This window comes from Zingiber officinale, chromosome 5B (genome assembly GCF_018446385.1).
Source record: "Zingiber officinale cultivar Zhangliang chromosome 5B, Zo_v1.1, whole genome shotgun sequence".
NCBI classification, from domain to species: domain Eukaryota; kingdom Viridiplantae; phylum Streptophyta; class Magnoliopsida; order Zingiberales; family Zingiberaceae; genus Zingiber; species Zingiber officinale.
The window spans coordinates 69,443,180-69,449,268 of record NC_055995.1 but is presented as its reverse complement, the minus strand read 5'-3'; the positions used below and the strand labels follow the sequence as shown (position 1 = coordinate 69,449,268).

At 38.3% G+C, this 6,089-nt stretch overlaps 1 long non-coding RNA gene across 1 annotated transcript; it reads left to right on the top strand.

Moving 5' to 3' along the window:
- Positions 1–387: 387 nt before the first annotated feature.
- Positions 388–1,886, top strand: LOC121987468. Its single transcript, XR_006113608.1, has 3 exons — positions 388–526; positions 926–1,002; positions 1,798–1,886. It is a non-coding gene; the product is annotated as an uncharacterized LOC121987468 (long non-coding RNA).
- Positions 1,887–6,089: the final 4,203 nt, after the last annotated feature.

The window sequence follows — 6,089 nt, the reverse complement described above, 5'->3', positions numbered from 1 at the left end:
GATACCGGCGGAGTCCAAGCCATCTTCAGTAATCGATACCTAGGGCATGACTGATCGCCTTCTTCTCGCCGGACCTTTTCTTCTTTCCTCGGCACCGCCGGTGTGGATTTATTCCCGGAGCCTCAAGGATGAGCTATCTTGTTCTTCTTTGATTTCCCGCAAACCTCAGCGCCGAACCTTTCCTCGATTGCTCCTCTTCCTCTTGTGGCGCTGTGCCCTAGCCGGATCTTGGAGGTAAGGCATCGTACTCTGTGGGTTGTTGAGATGTTGTGTGACCGATTCTTCTTTTCCCTTGCTCGCCAGAGACGTTCGATTGTTGAGGTAATCTGGTGGGGGAGTCTTCTTCCGGCAGCAACCATCTATGGTTGAGGATCAGCAGAAAGTTCAGTTGATTGCCTCTAAACCTTACGTGAGAAAGATTCCAGCAGGGAAGTTTAGTTCTGTGGTGTTCTTTGGTCCCATCAACTACTCTTTCATGGCAGTAACGATTCTGGATTGGGGATCAACAGAAGGGGCTGAGCTTGAGGTATGTGTAGGGGTTTTGATACATGATGTAGATGATTGTTAGATAGGTTTATGCGTTGAATTAGGGATAAATTGGATCACATTGGTTAATTGAATTTAGAATAGCACATGTGTAGTTGAATTTAGATCATGGTGTAATCTGATCATTTAGTAGTTAATTGTGCGGACAAGTTGTTTTGTTTACAGTTTCTTTTCTTTTCTCTATTTTTGAGTAATTTATTTCTGCTCGAGAAATTTGTACTTTGACACTTTTATTACTTGTAAGTTGTATCCATGTTCTCTTTTATATAATGCTCAGTTAGATTAACATAGGGACATTGCAACCAATATATCTATATATTCTGGAACTCTATAAAATCAATTACTGGTGCTTCGTTGTTACATTGCACTATCCTTGCAGTTAAGATTGGGAGGCCAGGGTATAGGGTCTCAGAGCAATTTGATCCAGAGACAAAACAACGGTCTCTTCTGTTTCAGGTTTCACCTAGCACTTTTATAATATTTTGATTAATATATCTGATATTATGATTTCAATTTGCACACATTATGATTTCATTGACTCATGCCCATCAAGTGTTTGATTAAATTTCTCTTCCATTGTATAGGTTTTAGTTGATACAATTTCTTTAGTTTAATTCCAAGTAATGCTTGTTAGTTTAGTGATTTATGTTCCTATGATGTTTGTTCTTTATTTGAATGTAATTAGTTTAGGTTTTGTCACATGCTCTAGTTTATGTTCCTATGATGTTTGCTGGATTCTCTAAGGCACCGCATTCATGATGAGGATTGGAAATATATAGTGGAAATGTGAGTTCATATTTATTTTTATTAAGCATTTATGTTAATACAAAACTCATATATAAAAAATCATTAACATATGAAGGGCCTTAAGATTGTTTAATTCAAACAAGGGAAGGAAAGGTAGAAAAAAGGCTATGTGGGAAGTAGTAAAGGTATGTGTAATTATATATAACAATCTTCCTTCATGTGTATGTTTATCATTAATAATTTGTATCTTATTACCATAGGCTCCTCAACAACAAGAAGCAACTTATTGTTTCTTTGGAATCCATTATCAGCTATGCTTGTTAGTTTTTTCCTGCACTCTCATATTTTCAATGGATTGGCCATGGACATTGTATCTCTTAGTTCTGTTTCGTGGAAGGTTTCTGACAAATTGAATTTCCAGATACAGTAGCTTTTATCTCTCAGATTATTGCAGCTTCGATACAGGAATACCTGTCCATTTGCTGACTATTTCTGCTGTCACAGCCAACCCTTTGTTTCAAAGTATTTTGATGTTATTGATCCTTCAAGGACGAACAACAATCTTTGACAAAGTTTCAGAAAAAGGTAGCAGCAACTTAATTTCTTAACTTACCTTTGCTAATGATATCATTTTGTTCTCTTTGCTCATATCAAGATTGTGTGAGTGATATTGTCCAATTGAAGATGGACAGTATGGAATTAGACTGTGTTCATCTTTTATGCTGAATTGAGAGCTACTAATATATAATTGGTACAACTTCCACTCTAGAACATAGAACCATTTGTTTCAACAAGGTGTAGTAAAGTGTCAAATTACAAACTTTAACACCTCTTTACCATCATTTCTAGACATTATGATTTCATTCTTTTCCATTAGTAAAGTGTCCATCTCTTGCAATTATGAAGCATGACATTCTACATTCTCTACAAATAACTGTTTGCAATTATGATCTGCTTGTTTACCTTTCTTTCAGTAAGCGATTGGTGGTTTGGATGTCAATGAGTGGAACGGTAGAAGGGTCATCTCTGAACCCAAATGCCCTACACTCTGTTCTGCAGCAGTTGCGGGAGTCAGTGCAGGCATTGTTGGAACACTTCCATCAGTGGAGGCAACAAGAGATGGCTGGCAAAGACTTGTTTGAGACTACCTCTATGGAGGCTTTAGTCATGAACCTGAGCACCAAATCTCCGAAAAAAGGCGTGAGGCCGGGTAAATATCGTGAAAAACCTGTCCAATGCGTAAGGCCAAAGTGTACTCCTCGCCGCATCATTCTTCGATGCCGACTAGCTATTTTGTGCTTTTTTTGTTTTAAATTCGAATGTCACTATACTTTGAAACATAACTATTTAGTCTTTGTGTATAGTTGAATTCTCCTGTAAATACTAATACTTTGTAATTGAATTCTATTGTTTTGGTACGAGTTTGAAATCATTAGTTGAGCTAATTAATGTTATTTTATATGTCAAATTCAAATCTAGATATGGTAAAAGAAAATTAATAGTTTTGTAAATATAAAAAAATGATTTTGTAAATAGATTTTTTTTATTTTTATTTTAAAAAGACAACGCTTTTAAAGCGTTGCAAAGATGATGTTTTTGCAAAATGTCTTAGCTACAAACGACAACGCTTTAAAAGCGTTGTCGTTGAGCAGACTTTTAACAACAATGCCTTTAACAACGCTTTTTCAGGCACAAAGACAACGCTTTAAAAGCGTTGTCTATTAGCTTTTTTCTTGTAGTGTATGCTCTCCTGAGTGGAGTACGTGAGGACACGTTCCCCGAAAGAGGGAACAATAGGCGTCGGTTCGACCTAGGGTATACGGTAGGAAATCTGAAGTCAGAACCGGATAGTCCGATGACTGTCAGACTTTATATTTATGATATTATGTGCTAACTTTGTGTTGCAGGGTATTGTTTTGGACTAACGTATCTTGCAGGTACAAAGGAGCAACCTTAAGCCTCAGATGAACAGTGTCCGAAGCGCCTCCATGGAGCTTGGAGGTGCCTCGGGTGCAAAGGAGTAGAGCTTGCGCGCAGAAGAGCTGGAGGCACCTCAAACTGAGCTGGAGGCGCCTTGGACCGCAGATTGGAGCCACCTTGGACTGTCATGGAGGCACCTTCAAGTGGACCAGAGGAGAAGTTTTCATCGCTGATCCACGCGGCTGACTCGGCAGCATGGAGGCACCTTGGAAGGGGTTTGAGGCGCCTCCAAAAAACTTTATAAGGGGGCTCGAACAGCAGCCTTACAACATCAATTCACAAGTGATCTAGCCATTGTTTACTGCCCAAGAGACGCTCAGAAGTGCTATTATAAGTCCCCGACGACCCAGAGCTTCAGAATCTACTACTTTTGTTGTTGGTATAGTTTTTAATTACTATTAAGTTGCAATACTTGTGTAAACTTTTGTGCGATATAGTTGTTGCCCAAAGTAAACGCTCAAAGAGCGTGGGCCTTGGAGTAGGAGTTGCCCTAGGCTCCGAACCAAGTATACCATTGGTGTCTTCTGTGTGATTGCTTTCATTTTCGCTGTGTTTATTACTTGATAGTTTTCCAATTACGACACGTGAAAGCCATGAGCGCTATTCACCCTCCCCCCCTCTAGCGCTTCTCGATCCAACATAATACTATTGCATAGTGATTAGTGAACTAAAAATCACAATATTCAAATTGTCATGCTGGTCCTTATCAGTGAAAAGAGACATAATTTATATAAATTATATTGCACACCATAGCTATCTTTTGAAAACTAAAAACTTTGTAACAGTTGGGATTTTTCAAAAATCTAAATAGGATAGGTCCAACACTCGGTTTCAAGTGTACAAAGTTTGCATTGAAATTTAAATTAGGCATGTAATTATGGAACTCCAAAATAACTAAGTTATGAGTAAACAAAAATATTGTGTTAGCCCAGTAACTCCAAGTTTCACACGTTCTGTGTCAAATGACACGGAGCAAGAACTTCTTATCCAGGGTGTATAACTAAGGTTTGACACCATATATACCATCTCCCCTCTCAAACCTTCATAAGGAACATGATTTCAAGTAAATTCAAGTAGTGTAGGGCCATCAGTGGGTTTTGATCAAAACCAACTAATGGACCTAGACACCTCTGATTGGACTCATTTCAAGTCTGGTTAGATTCTGGTATTGCAAGGACTCCAATGGTGCTATTCATTACTGTTGTACAACTCTCTATGTGTGGCAGGACATTTTAGAAAAAAAAAATTCAGCCTCATATTGGCTTGAATAGTACAATATGTGTTGGGCTTGATATGAAACCATATCAGGCCCAACGTGAGCCTGATATGATAACATATCAGGCCCAATGTGGGCTTGATATTAAAACTTAGACAAATTGATTGTTTTAAACTATAAATAAGTTGAAACTTAGACAAAATGATTGTTGAGATGCTTGAAAAATAAAATTGGACACCGATTGTCGTTCATTGAAAAAAAAAACAGGTGCACTCTTCCATGCCAATTGGAACGGAGCAAGAGCTTCTTATCCAGGGTGTATAACTAAGGTTTGACACCATATATACCATCTCCCCTCTCAAACCTTCATAGGGAACGTGATTTTAAGTAAATCCAAGTAGCGTAGGGCCATTAGTAGATTTTGGTCAAAATCCACTGATGGACTTAGACACCTCTGATTGGACCCATTTCGAGTCTGGTTAGATTCTGGTATTGCAAGGACTCCACCGGTGTTATCCATTACCATTGTACAACTCTCTATAAGTTGCAGGACGTTTTGGAAAAAAAATTCAGCCTCATATTGGGCCTGATATAGTACAATATCAGGCCCAATGTGGGCCTGAAATGATACCATATCAGGCCCAATGTGGGCCTGAAATGATACCATATCAGGCCTAATGTGGGCCTGAAATGATACCATATCAGGCCCAACGTGGGTCTGATATTGTACCATATCAAGCCCAACATGGGTCCGATAGTAAAACTTAGACAAATTGATTGTTTTAAACTATAAACAAGTTTAAACTTAGATAAAATGATTGTTGTGATGCTTGAAAAATAAAATTGGACACCGATTGTCGTTCATTGAAAAAAAATAGGTGCATTGTTCCATACCAAATGACACGGAGCAAGAACTTCTTATCCAGGGTGTATAACTAAGGTTTGACACCATATATACCATCTCCCCTCTTAAATCTTCATAGGGAACGTGATTTCAAGTAAATTCAAGTAGGGTAGGGCCATCAGTGGATTTTAGTTAAAACCCACTGATGGACCTAGACTCCTCTGATTGGACTCATTTCAAGTCTGGTTAGATTCTAGTATTGCAAGGACTCCAACGGTGTTATCCATTACTGTTGTACAACTCTCTAGGAGTGGTAGTACTCTTTGAAAAAAAAATTAGACTCATATTAGGCCAGATATAGTACCATATTAGGCCCAACGTGGGCCTGATATGATACCATATTAGGCCCAACGTGGGCCTGATATGATACCATATCAGGCCCAACGTGCACCCGATATTAAAAATTAGACAAATTGATTGTTTTAAACTATAAATAAGTTAAAACTTAGACAAAATGATTGTTGTGATGCTTGAAAAATAAAATTTGACATCGATTGTCGTTCATTGAAAAAAATAGGTGTATTGTTCTGTGGCAAATGGCACGGAGCAAGAACTTCTTATCCAAGGTGTATAACTAAGGTTTGACACCATATATACCATCTACCCTCTCAAACCTTCAGAGGGAACATGATTTCAAGTAAATTCAAGTAGCGTAGGGTCATCAGTGGATTTTGGTTAAAACCCACTGATGGACCT